At 36.0% G+C, this 19,363-nt stretch overlaps 1 protein-coding gene across 10 annotated transcripts in view; it reads right to left on the bottom strand.

Annotated features, from left to right (window-relative positions):
* Galnt13 (polypeptide N-acetylgalactosaminyltransferase 13) overlaps window positions 1-19,363 on the bottom strand; it is a 657,006-nt gene that overhangs the window by 616,114 nt on the left and 21,529 nt on the right. For 7 of the 10 annotated variants that reach the window (XM_063283608.1, XM_017591676.3, XM_017591675.3 and 4 more), the window contains one exon: window positions 3,194-3,264. The exons of the other annotated variants lie outside the window; for them this stretch is intronic. The gene's annotated coding sequence lies outside the window, so the exon portion shown is untranslated. The remainder of the gene's footprint in view (window positions 1-3,193; window positions 3,265-19,363) is intronic. 10 annotated transcript variants of the gene reach the window in all.

Raw genomic sequence — 19,363 nt, 5'->3', positions numbered from 1 at the left:
GTTCTCCAGAGAATCTGGATCCAATTTCCAGTCTCCAAATGGCAGCTCACAGCCATCTGCAACTCCAGTTCTAAAATATCTGCTACCCTCTTCTGACATCCACAGGCACCAGGCATGCGTATTCATAAACAAACAAACAAAAACAAGTAAAATAACAATTTAAAATCCTAAACGTTTGTTCGTCAAAGCAAAGGAACATTAAAAAATAAAAGTAGGCTCTTCTATCTTCAGAACAATAATCTTTTAAATACATTTAAAAATATCCCCAATAGTTCATTGCTGATTCTGTTTCAAGAACTGAAGTATAAAATACTTGGAATGAATAATAGCTAAGTTTGATCTCTCAAAATGAAGCTTAAGAATGATCACTCAGTCACAAGATGGCTATGAGAACACCTCACAGCTGAAAGCAAAGGAAACAGAGGAAGAAGAGTCAGGGGGTGGGGAAACCAACAAAACCTCATTCTAAGCTGCTTCACCATGACAGGAAGAGCCAAGGGGAGTGCAAGCAAAAGGTGTGGTCAGTCAATGTAACTTGTAAAAGTGTAATAGAAACAAGAGATGCAGCCTCCACCCTCAGAAAAAAAGAGCTGCTTACATGCAAATGTTTTGCTTTCTTGTTTGTTTGTTTTTTACCCCAAAGCATATTTTCCAAGGGGATTGGTTCCTAAGCAGCCCTATCAGCATTTATTATTTGGCAATTACTATTTCTTTTATTTCAGATTAAATCAAAAAAGGCTCATTACTAAAGAACTTCTATATATTGCAGGGTTTAAGAACAGTGTTTTTATGCAAAGAAATTGACCTTAGGTCTATCACAGAACCTTAGCATTTAACTTTTAGGTTAATGGCATAAGAAGCAATAGAAGCATAGGAGCCTTGAGCTGCACTCCCATAAATGAAATTGCCAACCTCTCTATTGTATATTTCCCTAATATGAAAAGAAATATTACATATCAGCATCATGATGTTATTATGCAGGCTCACTGTGGTGTTGAATGTTAAGCATACACAGCAGAGTCTTAATGGATAGTCTCTAAACCATGGCCCTCCTATTTCCATGAATTTGTTACAAAGCACTCGGACGATTGTTCCCCAAACGTTTTAGCAACCTAAAATTTCAACTACTTTTTTGTTGTTATAAATTTTTCACATCTTGCTCAAGAAAAGAATTTCAGTTTCATTAGCACATGCAAATTGTCACCTCTTCTCTATAAAAGCTCATAAACTTATTTTTCGCCTTAGATTGGTAGTTACTACAGAACTTTACAAGACACTCACACACACACACACACAACATACACACACACACATATGAACACACACACTGTATGTGCTGATTGATCAAGTGTTTTATTTTCTACCAAAGCTCTACTGAACATTTTGCTGTTCAAGAAAAAGACTAAAATTAAATATATTTTTTATCATTTCAGTGAAAAGTGTTCATTGAATATCCATACTGTATCCTTTACATTGCATTATTATCAGTTATGGTGCTTATTTAACAAACATACTTGGATGGAAAATTCCGAGTTTCACAATTCTAAATAAATAACTACTAGCACTTACTCAAGACCCGTATATCTACAACATACTTCAGTTCAACACCAATGAGGCAGTAATTGCTTTTATATTTATTCGAAATGACATTATTGAATTTGTTCATTGTCCAATAGCTAGCAAATAAGAAGTCTGAGATTTAAAGCCAATTTTTCTGAATCTACTAACTGCATTCTAAAGTACCTACTCATGAGACCTCACTGTTGACAGGGTTATATTAGGAAAAATGCATAAGCATCAGCACTCCCCCTATTGTATTTCTAAATTTTTTGTTCAAAAGCCTACTCCAAAGCTGTCTGCATGTTATACTCTTTAACTAAACCAGACGATTAAGTAAGTAATTGCTAGAACTTTCGTGCTATGGTCCCTGTGGTCTCTACCACACATAACAGCATTCAGTTATAGTAGATGTTTTGTAATATTTATTTTGTTTGTTGTACTTTACTTAAGTTAGGCAAATACCCTAACTCTGGTCTATATCCCACACATGAGTTTGGGGGGGCTGGGGTTGCTTGCCTTAATAAATGAAGATTTGAGAACTTCAATAATCTAATCTTACTACTAACTCAAAACTCTCTAATACGAGAATGAAACATCACTCAAAATGAATAAAAGAACCCAAGGACATAATAAATAAGACCAACAAGTGAACAAACAACAGCAGGGGAAAACATTTCAACCCTCTGAAGGTAATATTTACACAAGTCCAAAATGCTCAGAAGCAATCAGAACATGAGGAACCAGGTTCTTTCACAGATACTACTGTGGAAACAAATATCTTTTTTGAAAGCCTAGATTCATAACTTTGAAGAAATATTGAGCAAATCATGAAGGGAAATGACTAAAGGTAATGTTTATACATAAAGGACAAGATAGATAGATAGATAGATAGATAGATAGATAGATAGATAGATAGATAGAAAGAATACTTTTTAAAAAAATGATATTAGAACCTGGTTAATATTCACTAAACTTCCCTTTATTGTGTCAACTAAGTTAAGAATAACATATATGCAGACTTTTCCCCCCTCCTAAGGTGCTTCATCCTGCCTTGATATAAGGGTTTATGCCTAGGTTTACTGTATCTTGTTATGTGTGTTCAGTAGGTATTCCTGGCAGACCTGCTCTTTTCTGAAGGGAAACAGAAGGAGTGGATCTCAAGGAGAAAGAAATGGCAGCAGGGACAAGGAGGAGTAGAAGGAAGAGGAGCTTCAATATGGATGTTTTAAAAGCAAATAAACAAATAAACAAACAAACAATAATAATAAAATGCCATTGACATAATAAATCAGAATGGTCTATGTGAATATACAATAACAATAATGAAATCAGTAATTAGAAAGTGCACAACCTAATTCAGACTCATAAACACCCATTTTCCTAGCTTTATACACATTCACTCTCTAATCATGAGCGTCAAAAACTTTAAATAAGAATGCTTTCTTTTGGGGTTGGGGATTTAGCTCAGTGGTAGAGCCCTTGCCTAGGAAGCGCAAGACCCTGGGTTCGGTCCCCAGCTCCGAAAAAAAAAGAACCAAAAAAAAAAAAAAAGAATGCTTTCTTTTCTGAATGACTGACAAAAAAATTTGTCATGACTACAAGTAAGTGAACAACAAAATTACCGAACACTTACTGTATATGGTGTTTGACTATTTCAAAATGATTTGAAAATATCCATCTTCAAAATACTCCTACAAAATATACCTGTGAAGGAATAAAAATGCAAAATGTAAGAAATTTGGCAATGTCACCAAAATTAATGAAGGTCTATAAATGGGCAAAACATACTTTCATATTATGAAATAATTTTTGCAAAATACATATTACATAGCTTACAAGTATAAAGGCTAGTGAACAGAAAAATTTCCATCTGTAAGTGAACATTTTAAATAGCTGTCAAGGATATTCATAAAATACAAGATCACAGCATTCAAACTCCAGAAAAACTTAATTACACATTTTTACAAAAATATTAATAAAATCACATCAAAGCAACACAAAACTATAGTATGTTTATAAAAAAGATAGGTAGACATTTAAGGTAATTATTCAAATCACACAAAATTTTAGGCGAACTTTTGCCTAAATATGAAGATCACTGAATTAGAAAAGAATTCTGCTTGAATTATCCAGAGAACTGCACCAATTCACTCTGTAATTGCATTTCAATTATAATTGAAAGCCATGTACTGAGAAAAATGTTTGTATATTTCACAAAAAAAAACATACACCCACAGATGGCTTCAGCTTTTTGCAATGTCAATGTGACTAGAAGAAAAAAGTGATTTAGTCAGGTTTTATTAATTAATTTGTTTTTAAGGATTACTACGTAAAAAGCACAGTAACTTTTAAGCCAAAAATATTTCTACTTAAGTGAACTTTATGCTATTAAGTTTATTAAAGAGTTATTCAAAAGAAACAAACCACAAACTAATGAAAATTATATTAATCCTTTATAGACTGATCAAGCTCACTGTAGTTACAACTCCCCTGTTTAGCAAGCTTCTTTAGGGGAATGTTAATTTAAGACAGCAGTGGAATCTCTGACATTTATAAAATGTTTCATAAGATAAGGTGTCATTTGTTTTCTAGAGCATAGGAAGGAGACCAGGATAAGACTTGTTTCTATCTGACCCATGAACATTTGATTTTGCTTCACTTAACACATATTTTAGCAATAGGAGGAACGAGCTAGATACAGCTCTCAGGACTGAAGATAAATGAAAATAATAAACCTAGATATATTCAATAAACTAGATATTTCCTTTTCAGAGTTCTAACAACTTAACATGAAAAATAAAATTGTCTTCACAGATACTTTAAAGAAATAAGCTATAATAAGGATATCTCTATATTAGTGTACCTACTAAGCAAATGCATATTAAGGGACCAGACCTAAAAGCAAATCATTTGGTTTCTCAACTAGACAGACTAGGAGGAGGTGATCACTGTCTCACAACTAACTCTTCAACACCTGCTAGGAGGAATGCACTACCTGAGCCATGGAAAGCTAACGTAGGTATGAGTGGAGCCCAATACAAAATGGTAAGCATACTTAAAATTTATGAGGGTTCTTTTGGGTCTGTTCTTATTTTCTAAAACAATTCTGTCATTCTCCAGCTAGAACCTTCCATATGAAAGGTTCACATCAAAATTCAGCTGTGTGGCTTTCTAGCATTAGCATTATAGATAACAACATAACTTCACACTGTCAGTAAGTCAGACATGTTTGTGATAAGTTGTAAACTATGAGTATAATCAAATTTGACCAATGACATTATCCATACAATTATAAAACCAAGTATTAAAGTTTATATGGGCATAAATAAATATACATACTCAGGGTTGGGGATTTAGCTCAGCGGTAGAGCGCTTGCCTAGCAAGCACAAGGCCCTGGGTTCAGTCCCCAGCTCCGGGAAAAAAAAATACATACCCACAAACATACACATACACACATCACTAATACCACCACCATCAATAACAGATAATAGAAGAAAAGGACCAAGAAGGGCTATCATTGTTAGGTCCTACATGGTCATAGAAGGGATAGTGTGACATGATTTTCACCACTGGAACAGAGCAGGAAGGGTGTCGATCTCCATGAGGTTTGATGGTTGCTGGTGCATGAGGCATGTGTGTGTGTGTGTGTGTGTGTGTGTGTGTGTGTGTGTGTGTGTGTGTGTGTGTGTATTTATGTTACTGTTTCTTCTTCAGGAAATATTCTTTCTGCCAAGTTTAGTGACTCCATGATAACCAATCAGAGATAGCACAAGTGAGAGAAAGGGGGGTGTCTGATGGCTCAGCAAAATGGTAGAATGCTGTGACCTTCAGGGAAGCCCCTTAAGGCTGTGAGAAAGAACTCTGAAAACATGAGCTTAAAAATATAATTTCTCAATTTTGCAAAATATAAGGACAAAAGCAATTGCATTATGAGCCAGGTTGTCAGAAACATATTACAGAAAGAGACAAAGAAATGTGGGAAGTGGTAATCCCAAGGCAAGATCCCACCTAGCTAAATTTATTGTTTGTACTAATAAAGGTAGGCAGTTCTCTGAATTCATTTGCAATATTAAAAAAAAAGTACTTGTTATCTCTAAGAATCAAGGGTCAGGGGTCATGGAATGATGATTTGTGGGATAATCAAAAGGGAAACTTGGCTTCACACACAGAAAACAGAAACTAGAATCCCATCCCCATGTTATAAAAGTCAACTCAAGTTTATACAACCTTAAGAGTAAAGCTAGAAAGTACAAATGCACCAGAAGAAAAGATAGGAAAAAATAATGTGTTAAAACATTGGAAAGAGCAAGTGTTTGTTGGACAAAACCATGAAGGTACAGACAACGAAAGTGACAATAAACAAATAATATAGTATGCAACTCAAAACTCTCTTCATAACAAAGGAAAATCCAAGAAAAATCTGCTAAATACACATCAGGTGAGAAGCTGATATTCAGAATATACAAAGATTTCCAAAATCTCAAGGCACAGAACTAGTAACTTAAACTAAAAACGGACAATAGACTTAAACATTTACCAAAATTCATAAATAGGTTAAAATATTTCAATATTACAAGTTATAAGAAAAATATCAAAACCAAGAGATATTACCTCATTCTAGAAAACACAGCTGTTATCAAAAGGACTAAAGAGAAGAGGGGCAGGAAAGAATATAAAGAAAAGATAGTCCTGCATAGTTTGGTAGGAATGACAATTAGTATATATATATATATATATATATATATATATATATATATATATATATATATTACAAAGCACAAAAAATTCAAAATACACCCACCAAATTATACAACAATCTTATTCCTAGAGAAATGCCATCAGTCTGTTGAAGAGACATCCACTGGCTACGTTCATTTCAGATCTATTCACATAGTCACAAAATAGGGAGAGAGGGAACTAGTAATTATCAGCAGAGTTTGTAAAGAAAGTTCCATACAATTAAGCCATAAAGAAAATGAAATTTGTGTTTTTCAACATGTTGAAAATGTTTGTCCCTTTTGTGAAAGATCTCCATGACACAGGGAAACCAAGAGGAGTTCTAGTGAGGATTCAATATTGATGGTGTAGTAGAAGCAAGAAGCCTTGAACCAGTCTTAGGATTTATTGCAATGAACATTTGCAAGCAAAAACAAAAGTGTGAACAAAGGGGTATCCCATGGGACAAATTGTGACACTACAGCTTCCAAGATGAGATGTTTTCTATGACTTGTTTTGCTTGGTTATTTGGGGGGGGGTGTTGTTCAATTGCTTGTTTTCCCATTTTCTTGTGGGTAGAGGTTGCAAGGGAAGAGGATGAATAGAAGGGACAGGGAGATGAGTGCGAATGGGGTACATGATGTGAAACTCATAAAGAATAAGACATTTAAAACAAAGTTCTTCATAAGTAAAATAAAAATAATACTCTGTGAGGCTGGGAACAGAACATATATAAAGCATTCCCTGTCTGCTTCTCTTGTGTAATATATTTTCTATATTCACCTAGTCCATATTTTCCAAACACTTCTGGAGTGCCTTTTCCCTGGTTTAGGTCCTCCTTTCTTGCCAATACCCATTAGTACTCTTTGATACACAGCTGGAGTCTATGCTTTTCCTTAACCTCATAGGCTTATTTCACTTACCGAAACAACTCAGAATACTGTGATTCACAGCACCCCCAAATCAGGTGCTCAAACATTAGCTTAATCTATATATACATTTTAAACTTCTGTGGGTTTGAATTGGTATTCATCGCAGTACATATTTGATAATTTTTTTAAATTTCCACTGTTTTTATGTTTTATTGGAGCAGGAACACCTGACTTGAACAGGAGTTGCTTCTTCCCTTCCATCATCAGTCTTGTCTCTGCCTCATGTTGGCCCCAGTGAACTGAATTTGGATCAAGTTTGGCAGCACACCCTTTATTTCTGGGCCACCTTACCTATCCTTGCATTTGACCTTTTTAAAAACTATGGGAGAAATTCGTATGCATAAATGGTTGGTACCAAGAGAATTAATCATCTCAGGCATCAATTTTATATTCCACCATGGGTGTGTTATTCAGAGATATTTTCTATGTTGATGCATGTGCCATTTAATAGTTATAAAGGAAAAATACAATTTATATCAATGAACTTGACCAAGGGAATGCTCAACACTAAAGGAAAAATCTGAACCTTTTGTCTAATTCATGGTATACTGCAAGGTTTTTGAAAGATCAACACATTTTCACAAATCTTAATATATAAAGGCCTGAAATCTCATGTTCTACTCTCCCAGAATCATGTCCTAGTATGAACATGGTCTGAGTATACTAATGACATTTGTTTCACTTTGAGACCTTTTTCATATTGTTTTCTGTATGAAACAAAACAAAGAAAAAAACCACACATGTGGAATTTAGGTGACAATTGAAGTAGAAATGTTCAAAGTGTAAGTAATTTAGAAAGACATGAGGGCATCCACAGTATACCACCACCAGCTGCAGCAGTATCACACAGGATAATCCTGAAACAACATGGAAATCAAAAAGCAATAATTATTTAAAAGATTAAAATTAAAAAATATATGGAGATGATAGATGAATACAGAAATCTCCTTTAAGTTGAATGTCCCCTAAATAAATAGAAGTAAGAAAGAGTTAGAAAAACTAGTATAAAGCAAATATAACTAAGAAGAAAACACCTATGTTTCTTCTGGGGGTACATTTCAAAAATCTGGAATCAGCTACCCACAAATTAGCTATTAATTATAAAATTGAAGGTTTCACTTTCAATGGAAAACCTTGGCAGTGACTTTCTTACCTAATTATCAGGGACAACTGCATCAATAATGGGACACATACACAGGATGTACTTAAGAAATACTCACTACTCTTTGCATGTGCACATCAAAATGCATAAACTGAATTGGTCATTAAGAAACATGAAGCAAACTCAACTCAAGGACATTGTCTAAAATATCGGTCCCAACCTTTCAAACACCAAAGTAATTAAAAGCTGTCAAAATGTTTCAGATTAAAATAAAATTAAAAGGGAAGAAACAAATGCTTCTATAATTGAAGCTAAATGTTGTAAAACAAAAATGTTCTGCAAATATGCAAAATGTTTTAATGTTCATAATTAGGCTTTGACTGTGTGGGCAAAATTTCCTTATTCTTAGGAAACAAACATAAATACTTCGATGTAGGCAAAATAAGTGTGTGTTGTCAGTATAGATGCAATAAGAAAACGTAAAGCAAAGTTCATAGATCAACAATTGAGTGTAACGAAGGTGCTCAAAGTTCAACTTCAGTTATCATAAGTTTAAAACTAACCCAGAAATTAGGCTGCAAAGTGCTGTCCTCTGGATGTATCATGACCTGCACAGGATCAAGCCAGTTAAATATCACGCCATGGAGGTGAGAAGGGCTCCTTAGGCATCGCTGAGAAAACACTAGAGTTTAACAGCTCCTAACGTGGAAAGAGTCACTTTTCTTGGGAAGCGGCCACTGGTAGATTACCCATACATCAGAGGGATGATGCCTGTGAAGAAGTGTTAATCAGATTTGGTATGTTACAAGAAGAGGGAGGAAACAGGTGTAGTAGGAGGAACTTGGTAAAAAAGAAAAAAATATATTGATTAAATTGAGAGAATGTTGTGTGTCCAGAGAGTCCTAGAGGAGTTGGAATGGGGAAATAAGAGTGGATGCTACCAGGACACATGGTATACGTATATGAAATGTGAAAGAATTCAATAAACAAATGTACATAACCAGGGGTCTAGTGAGATGACTCAGTAAGTTCAAGCCTTTGCCTCACCCGAGTTCGATGCCTAGAACCACATCATGAAAAGAACCAATTGCTACAGGCTTTTCTCTGACTATCTGGTACATACCATGTCCTGTGCCTGTATGTGTGCATGCACATACATATGAATAAAAAAAATAAATGTAATTTCTAAAGTCAAAGTATCGGGCCAATGTTTTGTCAATAATAAGGGTAATATGTAATAATTAGTAATACACAAGCCTCCTTTTTGTTTTAAGTATGATTTTTACAAGATTTTAAAAGATTTTTATATTATGTACTAACTTACTTGTGAGTAAGATTTGCAGATGATATGATACTATCCATAAGTGACCTTAAAAATTCCACCAGAAAACTCCTACAGTTAATGAGCATGTTCAGCAAAATAGCTCTATCCAAAATTAACTCAAAATATCATTAGCCCTAAAATATACAAGTGACAAATTGTCAGAAAAAGAAGTCAGGAAACAATAACTTGCACAATAGCCTCAAACAATATAAATTATCTTGAGCTATCACTTACCAGAGAAGTGAAGGGATTATATGATAAAAAATTCAAGGCACTGAAGAAAAACCTTGAAGAAGATGTCATAAGACGGAAAGATCTCCCAGGCTCATGGGTCAGTAGGATTAACACAGTAAAATATAGCTATCCCACAAAAACCAATCTATAAATTCAATGCAATTGGCATCAAAATTACAACCCAATTTATCACAGATCTTGAAATGACAATCTTCAGTTTCAGATGGAAACCCAGAAAACCCAGGACAGCTAAAACAATCCAGGATAATAAAAGAACTGCTAGAGATAGCATGATCCCCAATTTCAAGTGGTATTATGAAGTTATAATAATAAAAGGAGCCTGGTATCAGGACAAAAGCAGACAAGTTGATCAATGGAATAAAACTGAAGACCCAAACATAAATTCAAACACCTACTGACATGAGTTTTTGTTGTTTTTGTTTGGTTGGTTGGTTGGTTTTTGTTTTGTTTTGTTTTATAAAGGAACAAGAAATGAATTGAAAAGTAGAAAGCATCTTCAACAAATGGTGCTTATCAAACTGAATGGGTTCATATAGAACAATGCAAATAGATCCATACTTATCATCACCCTGCGCAAGACTCTACTCCAAATGGGACAAAGACCTCAACATAAAACCAGATACACTGTACTTGATAGAAGATAAAGTGGGGAACAGTCTTGAATTCAATTTTTGAACACAGAAAGATTTTCTGAACATAACACCATTACTATTGGTACTAACATCAACAATTAATACACAGAACTTCATGAAAATGAGAAGCTTCTTCGTTGTAAAGGAAACTGTCATTTAGATACAGTGGAATTCTACAGACTAGAGAAAGATTTTACCAACTACACATCCAATAGCAGGCTAATATATCCTGAGAAACAAGGGATCAAGAAATAAAATGACCCAAATTTAAAAAAAAAAGTGGTACAGATTAAAACAGAGAATCCTCAAGAGAGGAAATGCAAAGGTCTGAGAAACACTCAGGAAATGTTCAACTTTATTAGCCATCATAGAAATGCAAATTGAACTACTTTGAGATTTTAATCTTCCACCTATCAGAATGGATAAGATCCACAAGACAAAAGACAACTCATGCTATCTCAGGCTTATGCTGAGAAGGATGTGGTATACGTAGAACATTTATACATTGCTGTTGGCCGTGAGATCTCATTCAGCCACTATGGATGTCAGTGTGGTTGTGTCTAGGGAAAGTAGAAATACATCTACCTCAAGATCCAAGTAGACCATTTATGATGGGTAGTTTTATGTCATCAGAAGAATAGATAAAGAGAATGTGATATATTTATACAATAGAATACCACTCAGCTGTCAAAAGAAAAAAAAAGAAAAAGACATCATGAAATTGGCAGGCAAATGGATAGCACTAGAAAACATCTTCCTAAGCGAGGTATCCCAGACTCAGTGCCTTATTCAATCATCATCAGAGACGTTTCCTCCAGCAGTAGATGGGAACAAGTATAGGCCCACATCCAGAGGTTACATAGAGAGTGAGAGACCTTGGAAACCCCAACATAAATGAGATGACTTTATAAATCCCCTCCACTCAGGATTATTGAATTCTGTGGAAGAGGAAATATACAGAATGCAAGAAGCAGACAGGATGGAGGATACTAAGAAAACAAGGTCCTGTAAATCAACATGATTTATAACTCACAGAGACTGAAGCAGCATGCAAGGAACTACATAAGTTTGCACCAGGTCTTCGGTGCTTATACTGTGGCTTCTGGTTTAGTGTTTGTATGGGATTCCCGAGCATGTGAACACATATACCTTTGGCTCTTAGGCTCCCTCTTGGACCCTTTTCCTTTTGTTGGCCTGTCTTGTTCAACTTTGACGTGGTCATTTTTTGTTTTACCTTATATTTTATTTTACTATATTTAAAAACAAAACAAAAGAACAACAGAAAAATAAATGACTAATCTAAATCTAGCCACTAGGGTATTGCCATTTACACATGATGTGAAAGGAAGAATGAGTTTTCCCCAATAGAGTGATGCTGGGTTTACTAACTACTCTAGGATACTTCTTACATTCAGGAGTAGCTGAACAACAAATAATGCACTTCACAGGTTTTGTGTGTGTGTGTGTGTGCTTTTATTTAGATATAGGTTATGATGATTAATATTACACTTAAAGTCTTACAATACTTGAGAGACCAAAATGCAAATATCCATCTTACACGTAAAGCCCTAGCTTGCACAGGCTGTGCACTAGCAGATCACTTTCGCGTTTTCCCCAGATGTTGAAGGCTATTCTTAAATTGACTGATCTTGTAAAGGTTGCTGTTCTAGCAAGATAATAAGTCATGAGGCTAATGGCTATTTCTACATCTATAATCCTTTACTCTGTTCAATGACTACAACAACTGCCAGACATATAGATTAAAGTAAGATTCTGCATACACATAGAACACATGTAATCTTACGTTTTTTGACTTTATAAGCCTTGGACTGATATGACCGGGTGCTGCATTTTGAGAGCACTCTCAATTGCAATACTGGTGCCATGAGTAGCTGGGGGCAAGAAATAATAAAGCCTATTCTTATTAAAATCTATTCATAGTCGTGGTGAATCTCTGAGCTACACTAGACCCACAAGAGTTTGGTAGTGTTTGTCTTGCTTTGATTGGAGTCACACTTAATTGATTTTCTAGGTATGGGGCATTTTAGCACTGCATTGGGTTTAGTTTGTTTTGTGAGAAAGAGTTTAAAGTTAGGTACATTGGGAAGAGGAGAGGATCTGGATGAACTTGGGAGAGAAAAAATATGATCAAAATACATTTAAATATTAAAATTGTTTAAAATTATAATGAAATAATATAGAGAGATCCTTAGTGGTACACATATCTCTTCCTGCATTTTATATATTACATATATAAATATGATTTGTATATTTTAAACTTTTTACATTATGCATTTGTGAGTCTATAAGTATGTGTATTCACCCCTCAAGGTACAACAGTGGGTAGATCTACCCCTAGACTACTCTACTGGCCTTTTCCAGCCCCTCAAAAGACAAGTGACCAAACTCCACCCTATACATAAAAAGAGTCCCACATCAGGCCACAGAACCTCACCAATCCCAAAGCTCAAATTACCACCAATCCCTGAACTTGCCCCAAGATCATGACTCAAAAAGCCACAAATTTGAGGACACCCATAAAATCTCTTCCACCCCCCCACCAAAACCCTTTATCAAGCCTATCTTGGGTTAAGTTCTTTGCTGTATTTCCACCCTCTTGTCTCTTTCCCAATAAATCTTGTAAAATTTATTGTGTGGCGTGGTTTAATGTTATATTTTGGTTACTGACTGTGAAGATACCTTACACTTGAGAGCTATAAAACTTCCATTAGGGAAACATTTCCCCTCAGAGCTGCAACACTTGCAATGTGTTCATGAATGTCAGTGATTTGAGAGAGGTTAAAAGTGAGAGATCTTTCTAGAGTTACAGGTACAGACAGTTGTATCACCTGACTTAGATTCTGGGAACTGAACTGTGGTCTTCTGCATAACCAAGAGCATTTTTAACTGATGAATCATCCTTGTGACTGAAATTATACATTACTAAATTAAAATTTATATATAATGCTTGTTTCATCAACATTACAGACTAACACTGGAATAATAAAAAGATCAATGTGTCGGAATATTGATGGGGATTGAATTGAATCTGTAGATTGTTTTGGCAAAATGGCCATTTTTACTATATTAATGATGCCAATCCATGAGCAATCTAAAAATTCAATCAGCAATTCCCATCAACAATCCAACTCAGTTCTTCATAGAGTTAAAAAAGAACAATTTACAAATTCATTTAGAAGAGCAAAAACCCCAGGACAGTGAAAACTATTCTCAACAATAAAAGAATGTCTGGAGAAATCACCATCTCTGACCTCAAGCTGTATTATAGAGCAATCGTGATAAAAACTGCATGGTGTTGGTACAGAGATAGGGATGTAGACCAATGGAATAGAATTGAAGACCCAGAAATGAATCCATACACCTATGGTCACTTGTTCTTTGACAAAGGAGCTAAAACCATTAACTGGAAAAAAGACAACAATTTCAACAAATGGTGCTGGTTCAACTGGAGGCCAGCATCCTCGTACCAAGCTCAAGTCCTAGTAGATCAAAGACCTCCATATAAAACCAGATACACTGAAACTAATAGAAGATAAAATGGGGAAAAGCCTTGAACACATCAGCACAGGGGAAATTTTCTGGTACAAAGCAACAATGCCTTATGCTCTAAGATCAAGAATCAACAAATGGGAACTCAAAAACTTGCAAATCTTCTGTAAGGCAAATGAAACTGTCAATAGGACAAAATGGCCACCAATTGATTGGGAAAACATCTTTAACAATCCTAAATCCAATATAGGACTATCTGATATATACAAAGAACTCAAGAAGTTAGACTCCAGAGAATCAAATAATCCTATTAAAAATGGTCTACAGAGCTAAACAAAGAGTTCTTGACTCAGGAATACCAAATAGCTGAGAAGCACTGAAGAAATGTTCAACATTCTTAGTCATCAGGAAATGCAAATCAAAACAAACCTGAGATACTACCTCATACCAGTCAGAATGGCTAAGATAAAAAAACTCAGGTGACAGCAGATACTGGCCAGGATGTGGAGAAATAGGAACACTCCTCCATTGTTGATGGGATTGCAAACTGGTACAACTACTCTGGAAATCGATCTGATGGTTACTCGGAAAATTGGACATGTGGTACATTTACACACTGGTTTACTACTCAGCTATTAAAAACAATGACTACATAAAATTCTTAGGCAAATGGTTGGAACTAGAAAATATCATCCTGAGTGAGGTAACCCAGTCAAAAAAGAACACATGGTGTGTGCTCACTGATAAATGGATATTAGCCCAAAAGCTTGGAATACAAGTGAAAAAATTCACAGACCATAAGAAGCTCAGGAAGAAGGAAGACTAAAACGTGGATGCCTCATTCCTTCTTAGAAGGGAGAATAAAATACTCATGGAAAGAAATACAGGGAAAAAGAGTGGAGCAGAGACTGAAGAAAAAGCCATCCAGGGACTGCCCCACCTGGGGATCCATCCCATATGCAGCCACCAAACCCAGTCACTATTGCTGATGCCAAGAAGTGCTTGCTGACAGGAGCTAGATATGGGTCTGCCCTGAGAGGCTCTGCCAGAGCCATACTAATACAAATGAGTATGCTTGCAGCTAACCATTGGACTGAACAAAGGAACCCGAAGGAAGAAGTTAGAAAAAAGATTGAAGGAGCTGAAGGGGTTTGCAATGCCATAGGAAGAACAACAGTGTCAACCAACCAGACCCACCAGAACTCCCAGGAACTAAACCACCAACCAGTGAGTACATGTGGACAGACCCATGTCTCCAGACGGCATTGTTCAGGATCAATAGGAGGAAAAGCCCTTGGTCCTGAGAAAGCCTGTTTCCCCAATATAGGGTAATGCCAGGGTGTTGAGGTGGGAGTGGGAGGGTGGGAGTGGGATCATCTTCACAGAAGCAGGGGCGTGGGGAGGAGGTATGGGAGGCGGGGGAAGGCGATAACATTTAAAATGTAAATACATAAAATATCCAACAAAAAATACAATTTAAAAATAAAATAATGAAAAAAAGATCTGTGTGACTCCCACACAAAAACAGAATGGAATTTTGTAAAGCATCTACAGTTTTTCAAACCTATCAGTTATGTGCCCAGAAGGTAAAAGACTTAAAAAAATTTTCAAAAAATGTCAAAGAAAAAAAATCTAGCAAAAAAAAAAAAAAAAAGAGAGAGAGAGACATTCATCTAGGTACAAGAGGCCTGGAGACCATCAAAAAGACCATAAAAGAAATCCCCATCATATAGTTAAAACATTAAACATACAGAACACACAAAGGGCATTAGAAGCTGCAAGAAAGAAATCCCAACTCACTTATAAAGGCAGGCCCATCACTGTAACAGCTGAGTTTTCTTTTAGACTTTAAAGGTCAGAAGAGCTTGAAGCAAAGTGGTCATCAAGTTCTAAAAGATCACAGAGGGTAACCCAGAATAACTCACCTGTCAAACCTACATCATAATTGAATGAAAAATAAAAACTTCCCATGGTAAAAGTGGGCTGAAGGAATTTAAGGCCACCAAGGCATCTCAACAAATAGTACTGAAAAGAATACTTTAGACTGTAAAGGAGAATAAGAGTATCCAAGATGTTACAGAGGCACAAATGATGCCAGAATAGCAGTTTTGCAAGATAGAACTAAAAAGCAAACACCAAAAGAATCAACAAGCATGGTAGCAACTAATGCAAATCCATCCAAATAATATTCGAAATTAATGGCTTTATTTTTTCCAATGACAAGGCACGAGCTAGTCAAATGATTTTATGAACCATTTTTAATTCTTGTTGCCTGCAAAAAATAATATACTTCATTTCAAAGGAAGGACTGTACTTAGAGTGAAAAAATGAGGGGAAGGCATTCTAGCAATTGGACCAGGAAAAAGAAGTGGAGCTCCAATGGCAAAATAAAGTTTTTTTTAATTGGATATTTTATTATTTACATTTCAAATACTATATCCGTTCCTGGTTTCCCCTCCAGAAACCTCCTCTCCCATCCCCCTACTTCTATGAGGGTGGTCCCCCACCCACCCAACCACCCACTCCTGCCTCCCTGTCTTGACATTTCCCTACACTGGGAAAACAAGTCTTCACAAGAACAGAGGCCTTTCCTCCCACTGATGCCCAACAAGCCCTACCCTCTGCTACATGTCTGGCTGAAGCCATGGATCCTTCTTTGGTTGGCAGTTTAGTCCAGGCAGGGGTGGGGGAGTCTGGGGATCTGGTTGATTGATATTGTTGTTCATCTTATTGAAGGGTTGCAAAACCCTTCAGCTCCTTCAGTCTTTTCTCTAATTCCTCCAATAGTTGACTGGGAGCATCCTCTTCTGTATTGGTCAGGATCCGGCATATCCTCTCAGGAGACAGCTATATCAGGATCCTGTCTGCAAGCACCTATTGGCATTCACAGTAGTGTCTGGGTTTGCTGTCTGTATTTGGGATGGATCCCAAGGTGGGCACTCTCTGGATGGCCTTTCTTTCAGTCTCTGCTCCACACTTTGTCCCCATATTTCCTTCCTTATTTTATTCCCCCTTGTAAAAAAAAAACTTAAGCACCCTTTGGTTTTGCTTCTTGAACTTCATGTGGTCTATGAATTTTATCTTGGGTATTCTGAAAGTTTGGGCTAATATTCACTTATCAGTGAGTGCTCACCATGTGTGTTCTTTTGTGACTATGTTACCTCACTCAGGATGATATTTTTTAGTTCATTCCATTTGCCTAAGAATTTCATGAAGTCATTGTTTTTAATATCTGAGTAGTACTCCATTGTGTAAATGTACCACTTTTTCTGTATCCATTTATCTGTTGAAGGATATCTGGATTCTTTTCAGCTTCTGGTTGCTATGAACATAGTAGATCTTGTGTCCTTGTTATATGTTATAGTATCTTTTGGGTGTATGTCCAGAAGTGGTATGACTGGGTCCTTAGGTATTACTGTGAGGTCTGAATTGAACCTCTTGCAGGACCTCTTGAATGGGATTCATGAAGGCAATGATCCATGTAAAAGCAAGAAGAGTTTAATCATGCCAATGTGTGGGGTCATTCCACTTCAAGGGGAGATGACCCTGAGCAGATTTTAACAGGGAATTAAACACCTGGCAAAAATTTGGGGGAAGAATTCAAACAATTGGAGCAGAATTTGCACAGTAGTCATATTTTCTATTTACATGGTTGCAAAATCAGGTTATATTTCATAATTGCTGAAGCCAGTGGTACTCACAACACAGTATTTGTTGCCAGCTTATGCCTCACTTTGGCCCAGTTCTTGATGAAGTCACATGTTATATACATACATATCCAGGTTTACACTTGATACATTGAATAACCTTTTAATGTATTTTTCAGAGGACTATAAACAAAGCCAGCAATGTTGCTTTTAACACATAAGGGGGAAAGTGTGAGAAGAAAGGCTTTAGCAAAATAATCACTTTGGAGAACTTAGCACACTTTCTTCATTCTTTACAAACCACCAATAAAGTACTTAAAAATGTGCATAAAGCCATAGCCATTAACCAATGAATACATGGAGTCTTATAAATCAACACATGCAAAGGAACATATGGTTATATCACGAGAGGTGAAAGGACAGGCAGGAAAATGGATTCCTTTGAATAATGCAAAAAGCTGTACCAAATCTTTTTCTAATTTATAGCAGCATAGTGTCAGATTACCTCCCCAGCAATAGATATTTTTAAAGTGCCACTTAAATCAATGATCCGTTTCAAAATCCAATCCATTTCAACCTACCTTTCTTCCAAAATTCAATTTAGCATCCTACAAATTCCTGCACATTTAAAAACTTTCCCACTCTGTAGATTCCATATTGTGAATTATGCTGTGGAAATTAATACATATATCCTATTTAAGCTCACAATAAACTTTCTTTGAGTCTTAATTAGTGTTTCCCAGCAGGTCACTATTTCACCGACAAACATCAAGCTATACCTCCCTTAACTGGTTGGTGAGAATGTCATGAGAGACAAAGCCTAAACCTTACTGAAGTAAAGATATATGAACTCTTTGTGCTTCTCCTCATATTTAAGTCCTGTCAATGTGTCAGCGAATAAAATTAGATTAAGTCGGAGTGATTTACTTTTTTAAGTCAGGTTGGGTGTTATCCTACTTTTTCTTCTCTTTGAAGTGTATGGAAATCAATTGTCTCTTTGATTTATTCCTCTATATTCCTAGATATCAAAGTGAGCTGATTAATCTATAACTTCTAGTCATCACTAAAGTGTCATACTCCCTTCTTCCTTCCCTCTCCTCTCTGTTCTCCCTCCCAAAATTTGTCCTTCACAAAGCCTAAACTAACTTACATGCATCCTTTCTATTGTAAATTTGGATAAATAACTTCAATTGTAAGCACAACAAATATGGACCCCTGATGTGTGGAAATATGTATATGTAATTTTCCTGTGTCTATTTGCCAAACTACACCAGCCGGCATAGGACATCCTATCCATGCTTTACACCACAATTAAGTATCCCATTGTAAATGTCACAAACTGAAGGTTGTGATCAGTCCCTAACTATGATTTCATAAGTTAGGGACAAGTCAGAGTTGTATTTTTTACCTCATTTGTCAGCTCAGTCAAACTTTTGTTTCCTGATTTAATTGAATGTTTAAAGAAATAGCAGAAAAGTAGTTCCAAATACTTCTCAGTCTTCTTCTTTGTCACCTAGCCACATGTCTGAAGACAAAGTCAGTACCCTTCTACTTTGCTCTCTACACCTCATTCTCAACAAACACACGCTCAAAGTATAGGCTGTGTCACAACCTTCACTTGGTTTTAGCATACTCTGAAAATGTGTGCCCTTTTCTCTGCATAGATCTATATTTTAACCTATCC

Source organism: Rattus norvegicus, chromosome 3 (assembly GCF_036323735.1).
Source record: "Rattus norvegicus strain BN/NHsdMcwi chromosome 3, GRCr8, whole genome shotgun sequence".
In the NCBI taxonomy this organism is placed as follows: domain Eukaryota; kingdom Metazoa; phylum Chordata; class Mammalia; order Rodentia; family Muridae; genus Rattus; species Rattus norvegicus.
Note: the sequence above shows the minus strand (reverse complement) of the source record. Positions and strands in the feature narration are given on the sequence as shown.